A 26,795-nucleotide genomic window follows, 5' to 3' on the forward strand; every position below is an offset into this window, starting at 1 on the left:
GGGGTAGTGACAAGTTGTTTGAGTCCTAGGTTGGCGAGATTGTCCAGAAGGGTGGAGGTGTTGCTGTCATCGCTCTTTTCCAGGTGAAAGTTGAGGTCTCCCAGTAGGATGTATTCCTTGGAGGGGAGGGCGTGAGGGGTGATAAAGTCAGTGATGTCGTCGCTGAATTGTGCGCGGGATCCTGGAGGCCGGTAGAGGAGGGTGCCTCTGAGTGTGGTCTTGGGATCGGTGTGGATCTGGTTGACGTCTGAGCTGGTTGAGATGCGGATGGAATTTTTATGGACGATAGCGATGCTTCCTCCTGTATGTTCGGTGCGGTCCTTACGGATGATCTTGTATCCTTCCGGGATGGCAATGGTGATGTCTGGAGCTGAGGTGTTCATCCATGTTTCTGTTAGGAATGCGACGTCGGGAGAAATGGTGTCTAGAAGGTTCCAGAGGTCAATGGCGTGTCTGTGGACCGAGCGGGTGTTGAGCAGGATGCATTTTAGGTGGTTGGAGTCAGATATCTGTTGCGTGTTCGTGGATGAGGAGTTGTTCTTGTTGCCGTTGAACTTGCAGAAGTAGCAGGAGAAGGGTCCATGGGTGTGTCCAGGGGCGGCTTGGGTGCAGTTGGGGAGTCGGCCGGGGTTTAGGGCTAAGAGGGTGGAGGGGTCGTATGTAATGCGGGTGGGGTGGGTGGTGCGGGGGCCAGGGGGTCTGGCGCTGGGCGCGGTCCAGGCGCGGACGGGCGTAGACGGGCTTACCTTTGGCGCTACTGGGGCGCGATCGCTGCGCGTAGGTCCTACTGACATAAATGGCAAGGGGGGGGGCGGAGCGAGGGCGGGTCAGCTGGGAGGCGGGAGCGGGGTGGAGCTACAGGCTGGGACGAGGCACAAACAGCAAATGGCGGCAGCAAGGCTAAAGTGAAACCAGGGTGAGTTTCTGAGTAAACAGGCTAAACGTGGGCAGAAGCACAGGCCCCCGACGGTGCCTAACCAACTCCAAAGATCCCAACTTACCTCTCCAAGTGGTGGTCGCACCCAGAAGAATTTCGTCCCCGAGCCTGCAGTGCTTTTGCAAACTGGAGACTCCCTATTGAAAGCTACAGGGCTTCCGACGCCAAAACAGCCCTCTGCAACCTGCTGCCCCAGTGCCGCTGAGGGTGCAAATTTTGAGCTGGCTTAAGCGCTCATTTGTCCTGAGCTTAAGTCCAGGAGCTTTGATCCCACAACCTAGTGGCCTGCTAGTCAGCTGCCACCAACCAGAGGCCCCTTATCCCCCATTGGATAACATTGCGCCCCAGCACCCGGCCGTCCTAGTGCAGCTGAGGGTGTAACAGGAGTGCATCCTTGACCCTGGGGGAGCCCTAGGTCTAACCCCAGAACACCAACTCCCACAACAAAGTACTTACCTTTAAACCAATAACACTATGTTCGAGGCATATGGCCTGCAGACCACACACTATTGCATAGATCACCATCTGGTGGCGGGCCCGGATGATTACACTTTGTTGTCTTGGAAGAGTCTTTCTCTGTTGGATGACTCCTGTAGATCGTAGTGCGCATGGGCATCGACTATTCAGATTGTTTTTTTCCGCCATCGGGCTCGGATGTGTTTATCGTTCGGTCCTGTTGCCGATCTCTTTTTGACTTCCAGTCCTACATGATACCATTGGTATCGACTTCGACAGTAAATCCAGTTACCCACGACAAAGGAAGGCTTGTGCTTCTCGATTCCAGCGTTCATCGGGGCCGTCGGGCCCAACTGCGCCATTGGGCCTTTGACTCATGGAAAGGACACCCTACAAGAAGTGCCCTCAGTGTAGACACAAATTTCCTCACACTGATCTTCATGAGGTTTGCAATCTGTGCTTGTCTCCAGAGCACGAGAGTAGAGACTGTGCGGCCTGTGCTTGGATCTGTTCCAAGCTCAGCGCCGAAAGATGTTCCAAAGTCTACCGAACCGAAGACCACTCTGTTCCGAAAAAAGCCAACCCATACCCTGCTTCTGCACCGAAGCACACTTCGGCTCCGAAGGTCGATGATTCCAAACGCACATCGGGCACAACAATTCCGGATCCAAAAAGCTCAGATCCGAGAAAAAAACATGATCCCAAGTCTTTGGAACCAATGCCAAAATCCGCTTCAAAGGCAATAGACACTTAAAACCTAAGCATTTCGGTCCTAAACAGGATAAATTGGCACTGAAAAAAAGGATTTTTCAGCAGAAGCGCTTTTCCACCCAGACTCAAAGCAAAAGATTCTTAGTATTAATCCAGTGACTATGCATGTCATTACAGTGCCTGTAAAGAGGAAAATGCACCCGCCCAAACCACCTCTATTTCCTCTCAAAAAGCATGCTCAAACCTCCCCCATAAGAATTCCTTCCCCATTGATAGAGATACCAATAGATATTTCTCCTGTACACTCACCATCCAGCACACATAGCCCTATACCGCAAGATGATGAAGACAATTATTCACAGGGGTTAAAAAGGGAGCATCACATAGATGACCCAGACAATATTTCTGGGCCATCAGATGATCCTTGGGAGGATTATAATGCGCCAGATGCACCAGATCTGCCGCAAGATGACGCATATTCTTCTAGACCATCTACCCCAAATGACACTATTGGGTTTACACAGCTCATTCATAGAGCAGCCACTTTTCATGGAGTGGACTTGCATACAGATCCAGTGGAAGAGGACTTCCTTATGGATACACTACTGTCGTCACATAAAACCACAACCACATTCCCAATACTTAGTGGAGTGGTGAGACATGCACCAGAGGTATTCAAAGACCTCGTCCGAGCCAGGATAATTAACCCCAGACTGGAAAAAAAGTATAAAGTGGCTCCAACTTACCCAGCATACATCAAAGGTCAGATGCCATTTGACTCATTAGTGGTATCAAATGCGAGGAAGAGAGCTAACTCTCAGACAACAGGGGATGCTCCACCCCCTGAGGGAGTCCAAGCTTTTAGATGCTTCAGGGAAACGCACCATCTCACAAGCAGGCAATGTCTGGAGAATTGCTAACACTCAAGCTTTGTTAGCGAGTGATGATCGAGCTCATTATGATGAGTTAGAATCTCTCATGCAACATTTGCATGAGCAATATAAGACCAGGGCTTCTGACTTACTACAAGAAGGCAAAGTTATTACAAATACCTCAATCCGCTGTGCATTGGACACTGCAGACACAGCCTCTAGAGCAATAAATACGGGAGTACTGTTGCGTAGACATGCATGGCTCAGCATCTCTGGGTTCAAGCCAGAAGTCCAGGCCAGTATCTTAAATCAACCCTTTGACCAGCAACATCTCTTTGGTCCAACAGTTGATAATGCACTAGAGAAAATGAAAAAGATACATATACGGCAAAATCCATGGGAGCCTTACAAACTCAGACCCATAGAGCGTCCTTTCCGTCGCTCCTCATATAGGGGCGCCTCTAAGGGTTTTCAAACCAACAACACCACCTCTTATAAAGCGCCCACCCAAACCTTTCCCAGTAGAGGGTATTACAGAGGAGGATATAGAGGTAACAACAATAAGGGCAGAGGCAACAACAACCGCAATGCCTCTACTCTCAAACAGTGACTTCCCTTCCATCCCCCAGACCATTCCACTCCTGCCGTGGGGAGATTGCAACAGTTCCTACCTGTCTGGAACTCCATCACCACAGACAGGGTGGGTAAGACAAATAGTTCGGTCAGGTTATTACCTGGAGCTCACTTCCACTCCTCCAACAATACCACCCAGACAACGTCCCATGTCACAGGAACATCTCACACTCCTAAGACAAGAAGTTGCATCTCGAATGCAATAGAACCAGTCCCAAAACACCATCAAAATACAGGAGTTTACTCCCTATACTTTCTCATAACCAAAAAGGATGGGTCCCTCAGACCTATACTAGATCTAAGGCCCCTAAACCTGTACGTAGAATCCGACCACTTCCATATGGTCACACTACAACAGGTTCTACTGTTGTTAAAACAAGGCAACTTCCTTGCCACATTAGATCTCAAGGACACCTACTTCCACATTCCTAGCCATCAATCTCACAAAGTACCTACTATTTGTAATAGGTCAACATTACTAATTCAAAGTACTCTCTTTCGAAGAAACTACAGCCCCTCGAGTGTTTACAAAGTGTCTAGCAGTAGTAGCACCACACTTAAGAAGGGACAACAGTCATCCCATACCTAGACGACTAGTTAATAAAATCCAAGTCATACCACCAATGTGTACAGCAAACACATCAGGCCATCTGCCTGTTGCACAAGCTAGGATTCACAGTAAATGAAAAGAAGTCACACCTCCAACCATCCCTGTCTCAACAGTATCTAGGTGCCGCAATAGATACCTCCAAAGCAATTGCATACCCCAATCCAACAAGGATACAAAGTATGCAAGCTCTTATACAAAAATTCCAGCCACAGCACTCACTACCAGCACAAGTGTTCATGCAATTAATCGGAATGATGGCATCTTGCATTTTCATAGTACCATCCAAGACTACAAATGCGCCCCATACAAGAGTGCTGAGCAAGTCAGTGGAATAAGGCTCAGCAACAAATAACAGATCTGGTGGTGGTAGACGACCGGACATATCGCTCTCTGCAGTGGTGGAACACCAACAACCTTTCCAAGGGCCAGCCATTCATAGTCTGTTCCACAAGTGGTGCTAACCACAGACCCATCTCTCACAGGATGGGGAGCGCATTTAGAAGAACACACAGTACAGGGTACATGGACACCGCAACAAAAGTTACTCCACATAAATCATCTGAAGTTGTTAGCGATTTTTCTAGCTCTAAAATAGTTTCAACATTACCTATCAAGCAAGGCTGTTCTAGTCCATACAGACAATATGAAAGCCATGTTTTACTCCCAAAAACACAACAGAAAGACATCGCAGTAAGGGATACTGAGGGGCCACACCACCTAGCTATACAGATTTGTTGTCTATAGGTACAAATTCAATGTTGCCCACCTCATTAGTCCACTGCCATAGGACTCAGCGATTGCTAAACAATATTTGAAACACAGAGAGGCAACATAAGTTATTCAAAGCAGAAAAGCACAGTATAGTAATCGGATCCAAATTCTTTCTTCGTTTCTCATTAACCAGTCTTTTAATCTTGTCTTCTCGTCACACAGAGTGCCAAGAGATGTTACATAAACCAGCAAAAGCAGCCAACGCGTTTAGCCCCACAGGGGGCTTTCTCAGGGCAAGGTTTGCAACGTTCACGCTCAAAAAGTAGATCACTTTTGATCCCCGTTAGTGCTTATATCAAAGCTCAATAAATCACGACCCAGCAATCAATGCCGAGATAGTGGTTGCCGTGGACTGTTGCCCGCATTCTATTCATACATTGTAATTCTCATGTGTTGTAATCTTCAAATGTGACCGTAATAATTCAGACTAGACGTAATTACTCAAACTCCATTTTGAGAAAGTGGGTCAATGCGATGGTTGACTCCCAATGAGCGTTGGCGTTCCCTCACGACGATCAGTTACAAAGAGGTCTTATAAGCACTAACGGGGATCAAGTGATCTACTTTTTGAGGGTGAACGTTGCGAAGCTTGCCCTGAGGAAGCCCCCTGTGGGGCAAAACGCGTTGGCTGTTTTTGCTGTTTTTTTTGTAACATATGTTGGCACTGTGTGTCGACAAGATTAAAAGACTTGTTTCTGAGAAACGAAGAAAGAATTTGGATCTGATTTCTATACTGTGCATTTATGCCTTGAATAATTATGTTGCCTCTCTGTTTTTCAAATATTGTTGCATCCAAAAACAAGGAGGAACACACTCCTTACAGCTCTCCCAGCTGGTGCAGAGCAATTGGAGGCGGGCCAGTCCTCAAAAAATCTGTTAGCAGAACATCTGCCAGGATTTCACAATCAAGTTGCATATCTGTTAAGTCTTCAAAGACAACTGATACATGAGTAGGAACTTCATCCTCAAGTTCTTCAACCGTTCTTTCACAAGTGGGGCCAACCAGAGATAGATCTGTTTGCCACACACCGCAACTCCAAATGCCCAAGCTTCGCCGCCAGATATCCACACCCATTGTCCAAAAGCAATGCGGTATGGATGAGTTGGTCAAACAATTTTGCGTACGCTTTTCAGCCTCTCCCACTGATTCCGTTAGTGGTACGCAAGCTACAGCAGCATTCCCTCACATTGATTCTCATAGCACCAACGTGGGCAAGACAGCCGTGGTACACCACACTACTAGAGCTCTCAGTAGTACCACATCAAAAATTAAGACTCTCCACATCTACTGACACAGAACCATGGAGAGATCATACATTCAGACCCAGTGCAGCTCAATCTAGCGATTTGGCTCCTGAGGTCTGTAATTTGGATACCTCAATCTTCCGCCTGATTGCATGAATATCATAAAAGAAGCGAGACGCCCCACCACTAGAGCATGCTATGCAGCCAAGTGGAAAAGGTTTGTTGTGTATTGCACAAATGACCACATTAACCCATTAGATGTTTCCATACAAAACATCATATGCTAGCGTACTCTTCAATCAGGTTACATCTTGCTGCTATAGCAGCCTACCTTCAAAACGGACATTTGGCAGGTTTAGAGTACCTGCCATCAAAGCGTTTATGGAAGGACTCAAAAGAATAATTCCCCCTAGAATTCCACCCTCTCCGGTATGGAATTTAAATATTGTTCTCACTAGATTTATGGGTATTCCATTTGAACCATTACATAAGTGTGAGTTACAGTTCCTTACATGGAAAGTTGTTTTTTTAGTTGCTATTACCTCACTCAGAAGAGTAAGTGGGATCCAGGTACAAAAGGGGGTTGTGGTGGACAGAGCATCTGAACCAATCAAGCACTCACTCCCAGTCAAAAGATCTGGGTTTGATCCATCACCGTTCTTTAGCCCACTCTGCCACCCCAGTTCAGACATGGCTATGTGCAAATCAGTCTGACCCTGTGCCTCATGAGAACAGTCCAGCCCGAACTGCCAAGCCATGCCTTCCCTGGACCGGAAACAAGCTTCGGAGGACCAGTTTCTGGCATTCCAGCCGTCTTCAGCCCGGCTTGCTTGAATCCAGTGGCAAAGTGAGCAAGGGACTCACGTCTGAGCATACCCTGCCACACTTATGGCGGCCAAAAGCGGTACAAAAGGGGGGGGTGGGGGCTGTTTTTTGCAATTTTCACCCCAAGTGGGCTGGGTATGCTCAGACGTGAGTCCCAGGCTCTCCACATCACTGGAGTCGAGCTATCCAGGCTGAAGAAGGCTGATAGCCAGAAACCGGTCCTTGGATGCGTGATTCCGGTCTAGGAAAGACATGGCTTGGTAGTTCGGCTGGACTGTTCCCATGAGGTACAGGGTCAAGGCTGATTTGCATATAGCCATTGTCTGACCTAGGGTGGTGTGGAGTGCAAAAAAACGATGGATTTAGGCCCAGATCTTTGTACTGGGGTGAATGTAAGACATTGTTCTGCATTCTGTCCATCAAGTGTGTTTTTTGCATAAGTGGGATCCAGGCTCGAACAATTCAAGAACCATTTATACAACTCCATCACAACAAAGTGGTTCTTAAAACAAACCCGAAATTCCTTCCAAAAGTCATTTTAACCGTTCCACCTCAACGAATCTATGGAGTTGCCAGTATTCTTTTCTCAAACACAAACAGTTGCGGAAAGAGCTCTACACACATTAGATGTAAAAAGAGCGCTCCTTTATTACATTGATAGGACAAAACCGTTTCGTAAAACAAAACAGTTTGTGTCCTTTTCTACGCCGCACAAGGTAATCCCATTTCAAAATCGGGCATTGCAAGGTGGATTGTTAAGTGCATTCAAATCTGTTACCAAAAAGCAAAACGCACTCTATCCATCTCCCCTACGGCACATTCTACCTGTAGGGGCATCTATGGCATTCCTAGGAAATATACCCCTAGGTGATATCTGTAAAGCAGCTACATGGTCTACACCGCACACATTTGCAAAACACTACTGTGTAGATGTGCAGGCAAAACAACAAGCTAGTGTGGGCCAGGCTGCACTCAAAACATTACTTCGAACTACTGCAACAGATACGGGTGGTCGCCGCTAAGGGAGAAAACTGCTGTGCAATAGTGTGTGGTCTGAAACCCATATGCCTCGAACGGAAAATGCTACTTACCGGTATGCATCTGTTCTTGGCATGTAGGGCTGCAGAGACACACACGCCCACCCGGCTACCTGTATCTGTTCCAGTAATATCTTAATTAGATACACAAGACATGGACATCCTTCTCTGTACTCATACAACTCCATTTCCCCAATGTCGAAAACAATCTGAAGATGTAGTCGATGCCCATGCGCACTACGATCTCCAGGAGGAGTCATCCAACAGACAAATCCTATACAAAGTATATGTACTGTATTCTGAAAATCATTGCATTATCATAACACTACTGTAATCAAAGTACATTTAAAATTGCAAACCAAAATGTTACAACTGTACATTTACTGCAAAGTATTTATCACTTACCTGTGCCAGGCTTGCTTGGTTCTAGGAAATAAATTTATTTTTATTTATTTGGAGTTTTATATAGCGCATAGTTACCCTCGGGCATCCCAGCGCTTGGAAAGGCAACAACCAACAAACCACAGAGCCACAAAGAACTACAAGAAATTTTTTATACTAAAACAATTGGTCTGAAGTTCAGTCTTTGAGTGTGTGAATTTATTTGCCGACCGAGTGTGTACAACAAATGTTAAACAAATGTTTAAATACTGTCCTCTGATAAAGCCTTACTACTTGACCACTCTACCCCAATAGCGAGTGAGGTGCCATCTACTTTACCTATGCCTACCTTTTGGGTTCCACTAGAGACTGCACACTATACCTCACTTTGGTATAGAATATACAGAGCTAGCTTCCTACAAGGAGATACTCTTTTACACCGAGGCCAGAGATCCCAAACCTGGCGCTACTAGTAGTGGTAGTGCCTCAAATGTACAAGGAGTTTCTACTAACTTTGGCCCATAACATCCCCCTAGCTGGGCCTCTGGCCTAGACAAAAACTTGAAGAAGGTTGGTAGCTCACTTCTACTGGCCAAATGTGTCCTAGAAAGCTAACACAGGAGTTGCAGAACTCTTCACTCACAAGCCAGTGGCAAAACAAGTATCAAACTAAAGGCCCACTTAATCCCACTATCAGTGGTTGAGTGTCCCTTTGAAAGGGCAGGGGTGAAAATTGTTGCCCCTCTGCCTCAAACATCTTCAGGCAACAGGTTTATTCTGGTGGTAGTGGATCATGCCACCAGGTATCCTGAGACTACTCCCCCTTAGGACTCCACTTCTCTCCAGTTGCCAGTGCCCTCTTTAGTAGTTTTGCTAGTTGGTTTCCCCAGGGAGGTGTTTTAAGATAGAGGTAGTAACTCTGTCTGCTTACCCGAAAGCAATATGGGCTGAGTGTGGAGTGACATAAAAATTCACCACCCAATATTATACACAAACAAATGGCCTTGTTGAGAGGTTTACCAAGACCATGGAAGGCATGATTTTGGGACTTACTGACAAACTCAGGATGGAATGTCCTATTGCAGGCCTGTTTTTTAACCTACAGAGAGGTGCCACAGAAATGAGTGGGGAGTGACATAAAAATTCACCACCCAATATTATACACAAACAAATGGCCTTGTTGAGAGGTTTACCAAGACCATGGAAGGCATGATTTTGGGACTTACTGACAAACTCAGGATGGAATGTCCTATTGCAGGCCTGTTTTTTAACCTACAGAGAGGTGCCACAGAAATGAGTGGGCTTTAATCCCTTTGAGCTTCTGTTTGGCCATCCTGTTAAAAGTCCTCCGAGTCTGGTGAGTAAAAGCTGGTAGAAGCCTCTCCAAGAATCAAAACCGAACATGGACTGTGTACTTCATTTAAGGATGGCTGAGTACATGAAGAAAGCAAGCTGCAACCTTGGAGCAAGCAAGAGCTCCAGAAGCAATGTTTTAACCAAAAGGCTGCAGTAGGTGTTACAAACCAGTGCAGAACGTGTTTGTATTGGAGCCTGAGACACATAGAGCCCTCCAGACAATTGGAGTGGACCTTATCATTGAAAGAAAAGAGGGGGACACCTACTTGGTGGACCTTGGTACTTCCAGGAGCCTCCTAAGGGTCACTTATGTGAATAGCCTTAAGCCTTTTCATGACCAGTCTGATGTGACCATGCTCATTGTCACTGCTGAAGGTCAGGAAGTAGAGTGAACCACTCCCTGACCACCTCTCTAGCAACCCTAAAAATGGGTCCATTGAAGGAATTGTCTTGTCAGGCCCGCTCACTGCCCAGCAGTAAACTGAAATCAGGCAAGTCCTGGGGCAATATGCTGAGCTCTTCTCCCTAACCCCTGGTCTGGCAACCTGATGCACACATGATGTGGCCACTGGGGGCAGCCTTACTGTCAAACAACATTTACACGCAGTCTGAACAAGTTAAGGAATGCATCAGAGCTGAAGTCAGTCTGCAAGATGCTGGAGCTAGGGGTGATTGAAGCCTCTGGGAGTCCCGAGACCATCCCAGTGTTCCTAGTTCCCAAACCTCATTCCAAGGAAGGTAAAAAAGAACTAAGATTGTGTGTGCACTACATGGGTCACAATGCAGTCACATAGACTGATGCTCAACCTATCCCGGGAGCTGATCAACTAATTGACAGGTTGGGTGCAGGCAGGTTTCTCAGTACCTTTGACTTAAAATCAGGGTACTGGCAGATTGGTCTCCCCCAGGAGCCAAATAGAAACCAGCAATCTCCACCCCAGATGGGCATTACCAGTTTACTGTGGTCTACAGAATACCACTGCAGCCTTTCAGAGGCTGGTGAACAAAGTCCTGGCTGTGCTGGAGTCTTTTAGTGCAGTAGATGTTGCTAATATTGTGGTCTACAGCTCCACTTGGCATGATCGCCTGATCCCTCTCGGAAAGGTACTTGAGGCTCTTCAGAAAGCAGGACTCTTTATCAAGGCAAGCAATAGCATGTAGGACAGAGATCAGTTGTGTACTTGGTCTACTTTGTAGGTGGAGGCCAAGTTCAACCCTTACAGGTCATGATTCATACTATTGTGGACTGAGAGGCTCCAACAACTCATGCTCCGGTCAGGACCTTCCTTGGCTTGCCTGGGTTCTACAGGAGGTTTGTGAAGGGTATGGTACTATTGTGGCACCTACCACAGAATGAATATCCAAAAAGAAACCACAATAAAAGTAAACTGGACAGTGAGCTGTCAAAAGCCTGATACTCTGAAGGAAGCCACTCTAAATCCTCCAGATTATTTAAAGCAGTTAATTGTGTAGAGTGATGCTTCTGAGCATAGGATAGGAGCAGTCTTATCCTAAACCAGCGATGACCAGGACCAGCCTGTTGCTTTTGATTCCTCTCCAGAAAACAGCATTGGAGTGCGATAGAGGGAAGCCTTCATTGTGGTTTGGTCCCTGATGAAGCGGACACCATACCTGTTTGGTTCTTACTCCCTTATTCAAACCAACCACAGACCTCTCAAATGGCTCATGCAAATGAAAGGGGGCAACCCCAAACTGCTGAGCTGGTCCATCTCCCTACAGGGAATGGACTTTACAGTGTAACACAGACCGTGGGCTGAACGTAAAAATGCAGATGGCTTTTCAAAGTTCTTCCACTTGGACAATGAGGACTTTTAGGAAGGGTTAGTTTCATTTTCTTGCCTCTTTTTGACAGTCACCTCATGTTTTGCTCACTGGTACTGATGATAGGTGGTGCACTGGGTGCCTGCTAACCAGGCCCCAGAGGCAGTGTTATTTCCCTAAAAATAAGGCAAATGCTTAATTGTTACCCAATTGTCAAGGACTTTAGCACCCTTGTCAGTCGCTGGTAAATGGCACTCTTTGTACCCAGGACATGCGTACTAAAGAGGGTCCTTAAGTGCTGCAGCACGTATTACGCCACCCTAAGGGACCCCCACACACAGACTGCCACTGCAAGATGCATAAAATGGTGCAAGCCATTCCGAAAACACAACCTTCCCCATTCCCTGTTTGCAATGCCCAAGTACACTGCATGTACTGTATGTAAGTCACCTCTATAGCAGGCCTTAGAACCCTCAGGAAGGGTGCGTTACATTACTTGTGAGGGCACATCTGCTTGAGCAGATATGCACCTGTGATGTCTAGCCCCATTGCTAGACATTAGCAGTGATCTGGAAGCCCATTTTAAAGGTATGTACTGGGTGCTGGTCTTTACGAGTTACCCTGTTACATAATGGGATGAAAATACTGAGGTTTGGTATCAAACATCTTGTCTTAATAAATCCGTACTAATGCCAGCATTGGGTTTATGAAGACCTGCACCTAAAGGGCCCCTGTATCCCTCCTAGTCACTTGGTGAGTTGGCTAATTGGTATCGTCCAGCCTGGTACAGATGAGTTCTTAGCGCCTGCAGGTGAGAGTCCCCACTCTCAGATGAGAGGAATAATTCCTGCTCGACGGAAGGTGATCACACCTCCAGCAGGATGGCTAGTAAATTTAGCATATACGGGCCAGAAGCTTCCAAGCCTCTGCCGCCTTTGATATGCGACCATGGCTTCCCTCCCCCAGATCTGTGGAACTCCAACCTCTGCGGCCCATTTGGCACCAGAGCAAGCGGCAAATGAGCTATTCAGGCGGCAATTTTGACTTACCAGTCTAGTTACCCCTAAGGTGGGCTACCTTAAGTGACAGCCAGAGATGGGTTTCAACCATCTTGAAAATAAAGAATCTTGGTCAGAGTTCTGTCCACTCGCTTCAGGAAGTGGTGATATAGTGGGGTGGAGTTACCCTAGAGGTAAGGATCCTACTGGTTACTACATATACCCCCTCCCCGCCTCTTCCCCCCCCCAAAAAAGCCCTTACATTGAGTATTTAAGGGTCCCTCTGATTCCAGGTCCTCCGATTCGACTTCCTGGGAGCTGAAGACGACCAAGAGACGACACCGTGAAACTTAAGAACATGCACTGAAATTGGCGCCAAACCCTGCCTGCTCCTTGACGATTGCAAAGACCAGACTCGTCCTGCAGCTGTCCATCATCCCCAACACTTAGGAATGCCCAGCACTTCGGCAACCAGCAAACATCTCCCTTGGGGTAGAGGAGCCATTCCCCTGCATCTGGCCAGTTTACAGGGTTGCAGGCCATCTGGCCTACCGAGGGACATTGCATCAGGCAGTAGTCTTCGTGGCTGTAAGATGTCAGCCCCAACTCTTTGCTGAGTTTCGAGAAGCTAGACCTTCCAGGAGCTCTACTGCACCAATACTCTGATTACCCTCCTAGACACCACCACCTTAGAAGCTTTTCTGCCGTTGAGGGATTTTAGGACAAGACTAGATCCACATCCAAAGTGGGCTTGCTGTTTTATTTTCCTTAACTGAATGACAACCGTATGAGCCTCAAACTCCAGTGGCCAGCCAGCCAAGACCATCTGCACCCAAGCTGCACAGCCCCAGCCGCAACTTCTTACTTCATCCCCTTGGCCTATTGGTCCTCACGACCTAAACCCACCCTCTGGCTTCACCTGGACTTGTCCCCAAGTCCTTCCTTGCAGCCTTTGTTTCAAGTCCCTATTGACTTCTGTGTGGCACTCAAGGCTACCATCCCGACTTGTACTTGTGCACCTAGACGCCCCAGGATTGGTCCAAAAGGGCACCCCCGAGTTCTGACTGGAAGTATCTGTTTGCTGTGTATGTTTTTCCTCCCATTGGTAAACATTACCGCGTTAGAGGCTCATACCTCAAAAACAGTAATTTGAGCATTTTTACTGTTTTCTTGTAAAATCAATCTTTCCAAAAGTACTTCAAAGTATTCTCAAGATCTTGGTGTCTAAATCAAATAAAAATCTCCCGTTCCGAGGCATGTGTGCTGTGGATACACATGCTTTGCATAAGTCTGCCATCTAGTGTTGGGCTCGGATAAGCTGTGTTCGAGGCATGTGGGCTGCTGAATTCATATCTGTGCATAGATCGCCGCCTAGTGTTGGGTCCGGATGATTGCACATTGTTGTCCTGGAAGAGTCTTCGAAGTATCACGAGATAGGTGGCTCCTCCCTTGGACTACAGTGCGCATGGGCATCCTCTCCATGCTCAGATTGTTTTTATCCGCCATTGGGTTCGGATGCAATTCCAAGCACTCCAAGTTCGGAAAACTTTTCAAAAGGCCTTGGGTCTTGTCGGTATTGTTTGTGATCGGTAACTTTAATTGTACTCCGGTCGTCGAATCGGGCTGCTAGGCCTTCTCGACGCCACGTGGACCGACGGTCGATGGAACGAAGTCCCTTCAAGTACTGCCCGCATTTGAACTCGAAGTTCCCGCACACCGATAAACATCCAGTGTGCAACAAATGCTTGTCTCCAGATCACAATGAGGACAGCTGCCTAGCTTGTGCCCAGTTCCAATCAAAAAAGACTATTCGGAATCGACAGGCGCAAAGGCAAGAAATGCAGAGGTCGGCACCGGAGCCCAATAATATCTTCGACTAAGAAGAACTGCTTGATGCCCAAGACTCTGATCAAGAGGAAGAAAATTCTCAGAGCCCGACTCAGACTATTAACATCGACGACTAAATCGTCGAGGTCGAAGAATACGACCAAGATATCGTAGCTGTCGAAGACTACTCCGATGACCATTATCAGAGACTCAGGTCGAGGCATCGCCAGCAGGCCTTAGCCAAGACCAATATACTGGTTCTACAGCCCCACCATACCGCCCGGCTAAGAACATACAAAAAGAGCCATCAGACACGTTTTCCAAGGCCAAGCCCATCGAAACCGAAACTTATCGACACAACAGTCTTCGGACCGAACGTCGTCGAACCAATGGTGTTAAAGCCAAAGGACGCCCACCCGAGGGCTACTGCTACATCAACACCTTCAAAAACAAAGGCTGTCAAATCGACCTCGAAGCCAAAGGCCGTCGACCCTAGCACATCAGGTTCGACGGTTGCGAAAGGAAAAAAGGGCCTCGACAAACACAAAGCGGTCATCAAACCGAAACAGAAACCAAAACTACACCACACCAAATCGGTCGATCCAAAGACTACCGATCTGAAAAGGGGCGTTGAGCCAAAACAAACTCCAGACGCAACTCTAAAACCTAAACAGGTTACCAAACACACAAAAGTGCTCGGTCCAAAAACAGTGGTAAAGCCAGTAAAAGACGTCTGCCCGACAACACCTGTCGGCAAACCTCAAAAACCAATACAGGCACCGAAAGCGGTCGAACCGAAGAAGGGTATCTGACCGAAAAAGGACAAACCCAAAACTACGGAGCCAAAACAGAAAACTGTGGAAGAGGAGATCATCCATCCAGACCCATCCACAGAGAATCAGTCAAAACTATACATTGACCCAAATACTGGGAAGGTGACTGTTTATACAAGCAAGAAAAGACCAGTGCCAAGTGAAGCCTTGTCAAAAATTCCCCTGAAAAAGAAAAGAGACTGTGATACCTCTCCTATTCTTTTCCAACCTATCTCTCCAGCTATGCCTGCTACTCGATACACGCCATACTCTCCTGCACGCTCCGACTACAACCTACATGCGGATCAGGATGAAGGGGGGGTTTTGGAGATGGACAAAACCAATATTCAGACCCCAATACACAACCATGGGGGGATAGAGGGGAGCCAGACAATGAAGGGGCTCTACCCATTACAGACCCTACTGTATACCCAGCTAAGCCATCACCCACAGAAGACACAGTGGCTTTTAACTCCTTAATAGAGAGAGCTGCAGCCTACCATAATGTAGACATGCATTCTGATGCTATAAAAGAGGACTTTCTATTTGACACACTGGCTACATCAGAAAGAAGTGTCAAAACACTCCCCATGTTAAAGGGTGTCCTAAAGCACGCAAGTGACATTTTCAAAGACACCGCTAGGGCACGTGTCATCAACCCTAGAATAGAAAAAAAGTATAGGGCCGCATCAGTAGACCCTACATACATCAAGGGACAACTGCCTTTAGATTAATTGGTGGTATCTAACGCGCAAAAGCGTGCAAATTCACAAACAACTGGCGAAGCTCCTCCTCCAGACAAGGAGTCCAAAATCTTGGAGGCATCAGGCAAAAGAGTAGCAGCTCAAGCAGCAAACTCATGGAGAATAGCCAATACACAGGCCTTGCTAGCCAGGTATGACAGGGCACTATGACATTCCAGAAGGACTTCTCCAACATTTACCCAAGCCTTACAAAGAGCAGGCAGATGAACTTATACAGGAGGGAAAGCTCATCACCAATGCCTCCATTAAGTGTGCTCTAGACGCGACAGATACAGCTGCCAGATCCATTAACACAAGCGTGTTGCTTAGAAGGCACGCATGGCTGCGCATTTCTGGATTCAAAAACCAAGTACAGGCCACAATTCTTAACCAGCCTATAAATCCAGACTTTTTATTTGGTCCAGCAGTTGACTCAATTCTGGACAAAATGAAAAAGGGCAACGAAACGGCTAAGTCCTTGGGAGCCCTTCAGTCACAGCAACACAGAGGCTCCTTTCGTCGCTCCAGTTATAGAGGGATGGCACGAGGTAACACATCGCAGCAATCCTCCACTTATAAAGCGAACACGCAATCCACATACTATAAGAACACTAACAGAGGTGGATACAGAGGAAATCACACCAAGGGCAGAGGTCGTGGAGGCAATGCCAATAGATCCTCCACTAACACCAAACAGTGACTACTTACCACTACCCCCAGACCATATAACACTGGTCGGGGGAAGACTACAACAATTCCTGCCAGTCTGGTTAAACATCACTACAGACAAGTGGGGTAAGGCAAATTATCCAACATGGCTATTGCCTAGAACTCACGTCAACACCACCCAACATACCACCCGTGCACCGTCCAATGTTGCAGGAACACATAACATTACTGTAGCAAGAGGTCATCAGTATGCTACAAAAGGGGGCCATAGAACCAGTCCCACCACAACATCAAGGGACAGGAGTATATTCACTATACTTCCTCATTCCAAAGAAGGACGGTTCGCTAAGACCAATATTAGATCTCGGGCCCCTCAACATGTACATTCTGTCAGAGCATTTTCATATGCTCACTCTACAACAAGTCTTACCGCTTCTTCAACAGGGAGACTTCCTAGCAACTCTAGACCTCAAGGACGCATACTTTCATATACCAATACACCCTGCTCACAGAAAGTATCTAAGGTTTACAATTCAAGTTCAGCACTACCAGTTCAAAGTCCTACCATTCGGTGTAACAGCTCCACGGGTATTCACCAAATGCCTGGAAACAGTGGCGGCACATCTCAGAAGACCACACATTCATGTCTACCCCTATCTGGACGATTGGCTAGTACACGCACCATTAGCCCAGCAATGTGCCAACCACATGTCAAAAACCATTCATCTCCTGCACAGCCTGGGATTTTCGCTAAACAACCCAAAATCCCACTTGAAACCCTCACACGTACAACAGTACCTGGGAGCAACAATAAATACACTAGCAGCAAAAGCATACCCCAACGCAGCACGAATAAACGGAATGCAAATCTTAATCCAAAGGTTCAGACCCCAACACTCATTGCCAGCCAGAGTGTTTATGCAACTCATAGGCATGATGGCCTCATGCATATTCATAGTCCCCCATGCCAGATTGCACATGCGTCCGCTTCAAGAGTGTCTAGCAAGACAGTGGAACCAGGCTCAAGGGCAATTAAAAGACCTAGTGTTGGTGACCAGTCAAGCATACAACTCTCTGCATTGGTGGAATCCACAAAACCTTTGGAAAGGTCGACTGTTCCAAGAGCCTGTCCCACAAATAGTGAGTGGGATGATACAACGCCCCGGTTCCTCTTGTGTACGGTTGATGTGACAACCGACTGTTTGGTGGAGTACCCTGTGTTCAGCTGGTACGAGGGAGCATAGCTGAATAAGGCTTCCTGTTTAAAAGATGTTGGAAGTGGGTGCAGTAACAAGTATTGACCCTGATGAATCTGCCATAAAGGTTTCTGGGCAGTGAAACATGTTGGTCACAGGTAGTGGTATGCAACTTTAAGCTACCCTCCTTGTTCAACTTCGCACACCATATTCATCAATAAAAGTAGTTCAAGTGGTGTGGTTGTTGATTTTATCCTTCACTCTGTTTTGTTTGTCCAAGGAGTCACGCTCTAAATCTCCTTGATATGCACCTTCTCTTTTCTTTCACTTATTCACCAAAATTCTGGAACAGGAACGGCCGCCTATGATGAGAAAGGGGCCAAGTCTCTGGTAAACATCTGACCAGATTGCCCCGAGGGTGTTCGCCCGTGAGGTGCCTTCCTCTCCGCCATACATTTTTTCATTTATTATTTTGGTACATGTGTGGGTCTGTGTATGGTCCTAAACAGGGCTGACATTTTTTTGGTTGCGCCGATTTGAAAATTTATGGAACCCCCCACAATCAGTAATAATGACAGACTAAAATGTCTGTTCTAGGACGGTAAGGCATTAGAGACAACAAACACCTCAATATAGAAATAATATCGGGTGTTCTTCCGAAATTCTACTTTCTGAGAATTTAGGCGGATTAAAGTCGCATGCCTGCTAGATAATTACTAACGTAAGTCCCGGGTTTTGGGAATCTTTTTGATTGTAGCCACAAATAGTGAGGACAGCGGACGCATCCCTGCTAGGCTGGGGAGCTCACGTCCTGCATTACACAGTTCAGGGACTATGGACTATGCAACAGAAAAAAATGCACATCAACCTTCTGGAGTTGATGGCAATCTTCCTAGCACTCAAAGCGTTAAAAAAACACGTATGCAACAAGACCGTGTTGATCCGGACGGACATGACGGCGATGTACTATATCCAGAAACAAGGAGGGACACACTCCCCACAGCTGTCGCATCTAGCTCAAAGCATGTGGAAATGGGCCATTCATAGGAACATGTTTCTCTTTGCGGAACACCTCCCAGGCAAAGACAATCAGATGGCCGACCTGTTCAGCAGGCACAGTCAATAGATGCACTAATGGGAGATTCACCCCAATGTGCTCCAACCATTCTTCCGGAAATGGGGCAACCGGAAATAGATCTGTTTGCCACAAGCGAAAACGCAAAATGCCAACACTTTGCCGCCAGGTTCCCACATCCGCAGTCGCAGGGCAATGCGATATGGATGAACTGGTCAGGCAAATTTGCGTACGCTTTTCCCCCAGCTCAACTAATACCGCTAGTGGCACGCAAAATGCGACAACATTCACTAACGCTTATCCTAGTTGCTCCCACGTGGCCGAGACAACCGTGGTACACAACGTTCCTAGAACTGTCAGTGGTGCCTCATCAGAGACTGCGATTAACACCCAGTCTTCTGACTCAGAACCGTGGCGAAATCCAACATCCAGACCCGCAACAGCTAAACCTAGCGATCTGGCTCCTGAGATCCTAGAGTTTGGATACCTGAACTTGCCTCCAGACTGCATGAATATTATCAAGGAGGCAAGAAGACCCACTACCAGGGCATGCTATGCAGCAAAGTGGAAGCGATTCGTCATTTACTGCAAAAACAACATAAACCCATTAGACTCTTCCACACAACATTATTTGATATCTTTTGCACCTACAACGTTGCAACTTAGTATACTCCTCCATCAGGATAAATCTAGCTGCGTTAGCAGCATATCTCCAAACAGGCAACACCTTTCACTATTCAGAGTGCCAGCAATTAAGGCATTCATGGAGGGACTTAAACGAGTCATTCCCCCAAGACACCCACCTTCACCAGTCTGGAATCTAAACATTGTTTTAACCAGACTTATGGGACCACCTTTTGAACCACTACACTCATGCGAACTACAATTTCTTAATTGGAAGGTGGCTTTCCTTATTGCCATTACTTCACTTAGAAGAGTTAGTGAGCTGCAAGCCCTAACTATTCAGGAGCCATTCATTCAAATAGGGTAGTTCTCAGAACCAACCCAAAATTCATGCCAAAAGTGGTATCCCAGTTCCATATAAATCAAACAATAGACCTGCCGGTGTTCTTTCAAAACCCACAGACTGTTGCTGAAAGGGCTTTGCATACTCTAGACGTCAAAAGAGCTCTACTATATTACATAGATAGAACTAAAGCATTCCGGAAAACAAAACAGTTGTTTGTTGCTTTCTCACCACAACACAAAGGCAACCCTATTTCTAAATCGGGGATAGCCAGATGGATTGTTAAGTGTATTCAGATATGTTACTTAAAGGCAAAACGCACCTTAACAGTTCCCCCTAGGGCGCATTCCACACGCAAACTAGGGGCATCCATGGTTTTCCTGGGAAATATTCCTTTACACGAAATTTGTAGAGCAGCCACATGGACAACAATACATACATTTACAAAACACTACTGTGTAGATGTACATTCAAACAGCAAGCTGCTGTAGGACAGGCTGTTCTCAAAACTCTTTTTCAGACTGCTGCAGCTGGCACAGGCAGCCACCGCTAGGGGAGGTACTGCTATACATTCTATGCACAGATATGAATTCAGCAGCCCACATGCCTCGAACGGAATATGCTACTTAACAGTATGCATCTGTTATTGGCATGTAGAGCTGCTGACATTCATATCGCCCACCCACCTCCCCGGTGCCTATCACAGCTGTAGCATTCACTCTTTGCTTGGACATCTCTTACTGTACTTTACTCCATCTCTGCCACAATGGCAAAAAACAATCTGAGCATGGAGAGGATGCCCATGCGCACTGTAGTGCAAGTGAGGAGCCACCTATCTCGTGATACTTTGAAGACTCTTCCAGGACAACAATGTGCAATCATCCGGACCCAACACTAGGCGGCGATCTATGCACAGATATGAATGTCAGCAGCCCTACATGCCAAGAACAGATGCATACTGGTAAGTAGCATATTCCTTTTGTTGCAAGAAGTTTTCTTCAAGTCACGAGGCTGTGTGACTCCTCTTGGGAATACTGCGCATGGTCATCAGCATCTGCAGATTTTTGTTTTTTTCTCAAGCCGACCTTTATGGATGTAGTATCTTGTGCCCCGGTTCGAGTCTCCTTAGGTCCTCTGTGTATATATAGGTTAACTGTATTGTTTTGATCGGTATAGTATACATCTTCCAATAGTCACTTTGCACCTACGGGCCACGCCTGGCCGGTCAACATTCTCCATTTCAAACCATATTGAGAATGACCTGCTAATGGAACGCACTTTGTTTTGTTTCTGTCTAAAGTGCCACTCCAAATACCCTCACACTGACAGTTTGCAACTTATGTCCCTCGCCCGAACATCGAGAGGACACCTGTGAGACCAGTAAATCTTTTCGGTCTAAAAAGACTCTTCAGGATCGAAGGGCTAGATGTCGAGATGCAGTGCAAGCAAATGGACGATATCCCAAACATCTTCACTCGACAAGAGGAGGAGGAAGAGGCTGCAGCGGCACAAGGAGAATCTTTCCAATGAGGACTCCGGTTCCGAGTCTGTCAGAAGAGGACTCTGCCACTCTTCAGCTAGCACAATAACAATGTACCGTGAGTAATACTACCCCTGCTCCGAAATTCAAATACTATGTCTCCACTGAGGAGAAAGCTGCTCACATGCCGCCACTGCACGCAAGCCATGGCGTGCACCAAAAGGATGACTCTGAACCCTTCACTCCGGCTTTGCTCCAGCAGAGGCGCCTCTATCCCTTCCATCTGAGACCAAAACATCTCACTCTTAGGTCTCAGAATCGAAAAAAAGACTTTCGGAACCGAAACTTCCTCCAGGAGGGTTTTCTCTCTGAAACTACATCTAATACACAAAGAGGAGCACAATACTTACCGCTTCTTAAAGGTATGACATTTCATGTGGATGAGATTTTCAAACAATCAGTCAAAGCATGAATAATTACTCACACTGATGTAAAAAACAAATAGAAAAAAAAACCTTCAGACCCCATTTTTATTGGTCTTTAGCCTTTCATTAGAGGTCAATTACCTCCTGACTCTTCAGTATCCAATGCTAGGAAAAGAACTGGAGAAGCACTACAACCAGAAACTGAATTTAATTTTATGGATGCCTCTGGTAAATGGCTTGCGGCACAAGCAGCTAATCATTTGCGTATAGCTAATAGCCAAGCCTTATTGGCAAGGTAAGACTGGGCCCACTGGGATGAAATGGAGGGCCTTCTCTAACATCTTCTAGAAGAGTACAGAAAGAAGCAAATAAATTGTTAATGAAGGCAAACTTATCACCAAGAACTCTATTAAAGTGTGCATTAGATGTAGCTGACACTCCTGCTAGAAGTATAGATACTAGTGTCCCAATAAGACATGCATGATTAAGGATGTCAGATTTCATACCTGAGTTACAACAGACCATATTGAACCTCCCATTTGACAAAGGATTTCTCCTTGGCCCCTAGAAAAACAGTCCATGGAAAAAATGAAAAGGGCGCAAAAGTAACAAATCAGAGGGAACTCTGCTAACACCTATAGGGATTTTTCTTAAGCCCAGCTTTAAACATGGAGCAAGGACAGCTTCGCACAGATACCTCTGGTTCACAGTATAAAACTCCAGGACAAACCTCAACAACTAAAACCTACAGAGTTCCTTACAGAGGTAACAATTTTAAAGAACGAGGTAAAGGCAACACGTTCCTCGAATACCATCAATAAACAATGACTCCTTCACCTTTCCCCCGACAACACCAAACACCAGTTTGGGGTCGTCTTCAGCAATTTCTCCAAAACTGGAAATCAATTACAGCAGTTCAATTGGTCTTAGACATTATCATTAACATGGTTATTGCTGGGAACTCATAACTCTTCCAAATATTCCACCTCGCAAAAACAAACTATCCAGGCAACAGCAAATCCTTCTGTAATGAGAAATAACAGCTCTGTTGCAAAATAACAATAGAACCAGTTTTACCACAATTTCACGGGACAGGAGTGTGTTCACTATGCTTCCTTATTCCCCCAAAAGATGGATCTCTCAGGCCCATTCTAGATCTCAGACCACTAAATCATTACATAATATAAGAACAGGTAATTCTTCAAAGGATTATCCCTTTATTACAAAAAGGTGACTTCATGGCAACCTTGGATCTCAAGGATGCCTATTTGCATATACTATTTCATCCGGCAAAATCATTCAGTTTAAATTTCTTCCCTTTGAAATCACTACAGCATCAAGAGTATTCATAAAGTGCTTATCAGTTGTGGCCGCAAATCTGTGCAAGGAAAACTTTCATGTCTTCCCTTAGCTAGATGACTGGCTAATCAAAACAAATACATTCATACTTTTCAGACAAAACTTACCAGGAAATAAGAAGGGTGTCCGCCCTTCACCCACACAGAGCCCCCCCCCCCACACACACACACAGAGCCCCCACACACACACAGAGCCCCCCACTCACACAGAGCCCCCCACACACACAGAGCCCCCCCACACACAGAGCCACCCCCCCCAACACTGCGAGACCCCTCCCCCCCCACACACACACACACACACACACTAGAAAGATGTGCAAAACAAGCAACGGGGGGGTGAGGAGCTCACGCACACAAGCAACGAGGGGGAGGAGCTCACGCACACAAGCAACGAGGGGGAGGAGCTCACGCACACAAGTAACGAGGGGGGGATGGGGTGAGGAGCCCACGCGCACAAGCAACCAGGGGGGAGGGGATGAGGAGCGCACGCACATTAGCAACGAGGGGGGAGGGGGGTGAGGAGCTTGCGCACACAAGTAATGAGGGGGGAGGGGGTGAGGAGCTCACGCACACAAGCAACGAAGGGGGGGTGAGGAGCTCACGCACACAAGCAACGAGGGGGGGTGAGGAGCTCACACACAAGCGTGGAGGGGTGAGGAGCTCACGCACACAAGCAACGAGGGGGGAGGGGTGAGGAGCTCACGCACACAAGCAACGAGGGGGGTGAGGAGATCACGCATACAAGCAACGAGGGGGGAGGGGGTGAGGAGCTCACGCACACAAGCAACGAGGGGGGAGGGGGAGGCGCGCACGCACACCAGGAACGAGGGGGAGGGGGTGAGGAGCTCACGCCCACAAGCAACCAGGGGGGAGGGGAGTGAGGAGCACACGCACATTAGCAACAGGGGGAGGATGAGGAGCTCACGCACACAAGTAACGAGGGGGGGAGGGGTGAGGAGCTCACGCACACAAGCAACCAGGGGGAAGGGGGGGAGGAGCTCACGCACACAAGCAACCGGGGGGAGGGGGTGAGGAGCGCATGCACATTAGCAACGAGGGGGTGAGGAGCTCACACACACTGAGCCCCCCCACACACTGCGAGCCCCCCCCCACACTGCGAGCCCCCCCACACACTGCGAGCCCCCCACACACACTGCGAGCCCCCCCACACACTGAGAGCCCCCCCCCACACACTGAGAGCCTCCCCCACACACACTGGGAGCCTCCCCCACACACACTGGGAGCCCCCCCCACACACACTGGGAGCCCCACACACTGCGAGCCCCTCACACTGCTGCTGTTTACAAGGAGGGGCCGCATGTAAAGGTCAAGTTAAACGCAAGCGGCCCCATGGGCCGTACATTGAGTATTACGGATTTAGAGTATACTCGCAGCAAGTTAGAGCGGTAGCCGGGCCCTAAAGTAGCAACCCCATAAAAAACTGGAAGTAATTATCACCGTGACCACTTCGAAATGAAGCAGTTTTTTTCGCCATGCATCTTCAGCAACAAAAACAAAAGACAATGGCACTTCACCAACAACCACAGCGCTTTTAACAATTTCACTTTTCTCACAGACTTTACCTACCTCCACTAGGCTGACCTGTGCTGAAAAGGATGCAGTTTTGTTAGTAACAAGCACCCCTACATCTGATTAAACTAATATACTTGATGCTCCACGATCAGTATTGTTGTTCAATCCACATCCTCATAAAAATAGATAAAATTTACAACGAGCATGAACTAGGTAATCGGATGTAACTAGGGCGGATGGCGTTTATGTTCTATAAACTTGAGACGGGTTGCATTGGTTTTAGATCTTAAAGGCACACAAGCAACGGGCGGTAAGGAGCTCACGCACACAAGCAACGAGTGGGGAGGGGGGGAGGAGCGCACGCACTGAACGAGAGGGGAGGGGGTGAGGAGCTCACGCACACTGCGATCCCCACACACTGTTGCTGTTTACAAGGAGGGGCTGCATGTAAAGGTCAAGTTGGACGCAAGCGGACCCATGGGCCGTACAATGAGTATCACAGATTTAAAGTATACTCGCAGCAAGTTAGACCAGTAGCTGGGCCCTAAAGCAGCAAACCTATTACTTTCAATTAAAAAACGGGAAGTAATTATCACCGTGACCACTTCGAAATGAAGCATTTTTTTCCGCCATGCATCTTCAGCAACAAAAACAAAAGACAATGGCACTTAACCAACAACCACAGTGCTTTTAACAATTTCACTTTTCTCAGCAGAAAGTTGGAGGGAGTCTGTAAGGAGCCTGGTGTTGGTGAAGACTGGCAAGAAAAGAAAGCAGACATGTATTGGGGAATGGTAGAATGTTACTTCGATCGGAGCGTGACAAGCTGGGAGAGAAACTAACTCTTAAAAATAAATGGAGGCTGAGACCAAACAGTGGCAAGGGGAGTAACAAGCATTTACAAGTGGGCCCGGAGACACTGACAGCGGGAGGGAAGGCGGGAACGGGCACACGGATAGCGGGAGGCGGGGGGGGGCGGGAACGGGCACAATGAAAAGGCAGAAGGCAAGAAAAAAAAAGCACTCACCTGGACTACTTCCGGCCGGGGTCGGCCTGGAGGAATGACAAAAAAAACCTTTGAAGAAAAAAAACAACCGCCCACCGCCGCATGACATTCAAAATGGGACGGGATGAGAAAAATTCTCCGGAACGGCCACGAATCTGCTCGGAGAATAACGGACAGATCTCTCTTCCAATGGCTAGCCTCCATTTATGGATCTAGCCAATGGAAGAAACAGGCGGGACAAAGCCCTGTACTGCTAAACAAAAGATTTTGCCTGCGCGAACACTGCTGCGCAGTGGACGCCAGGCAAAACCTAAAAATTGGAGTTTCTATGGCTTTTTTAGGAAAGATTCCTATTGCTCATATTTGCAAGGCAGCAATATGATCTACTCCACAAACCTTCACAAAACATTGTGTGGATGTATTTGCACGGCAACAAGCCAATGTTGGTCAGGCAGTACTTAAGACTCTTTAAGACTACTGCAAACCCCACAGGTTAACCACAACCTAGCGAGAGGGACTTTAAAATCAATGCAAAGCATGTGTATCTACAGCACACATGCCTCAAACAGATTGTTACCTGTATGCATCTGTTCTTGGCATGTAGTGCTGTAAATTCACATGTGCCATCCCTCCTCCCCAAATTGTTGTATAGGTTGCTGTTCATAAACTTTATATCATACTAACGAATTGCCATCTCAATGCTTATATACACAGCATATTTTACATTCTCACCTACCCACGGCAAAACAATCTGAAGATGGCGTGGATGACCATGCACAGTATTCATGAGAAGAGGTCACACAGCCTTTGGACTCGAAAAAAAGTCTTGGAACAAAAACAACTTGTAGACAGCCGAGCCCAACACTAGATGGCGGACTTATGCAAAGCATGTGAATCTACAGCACTACATGACAAGAACAGATGCTTACAGAGTAAGTAACGTAATCCTTTTTTATAAATTGGTCTCTTTAGTGTGTGTACCATTTATTGACTCTGTGTGTGCAACACATTTTTAAATCTTCTCTAGGATAAGCCTAAGCTGCTCACCCACACTACCATAAATAGAGCACCTCAAATTATTAAAGTAAGC

The 26,795-nt window shown here is 47.0% G+C and overlaps 1 protein-coding gene across 2 annotated transcripts in view; it reads left to right on the top strand.

Annotated features, from left to right (window-relative positions):
- The window catches only part of LOC147659395 (la-related protein 1-like), a 784,977-nt gene that overhangs the window by 696,460 nt on the left and 61,722 nt on the right, over positions 1 to 26,795 (top strand). The window lies entirely within an intron of this gene.

Source organism: Lissotriton vulgaris, unplaced genomic scaffold (genome assembly GCF_964263255.1).
Source record: "Lissotriton vulgaris unplaced genomic scaffold, aLisVul1.2 SCAFFOLD_866, whole genome shotgun sequence".
NCBI lineage: Eukaryota > Metazoa > Chordata > Amphibia > Caudata > Salamandridae > Lissotriton > Lissotriton vulgaris.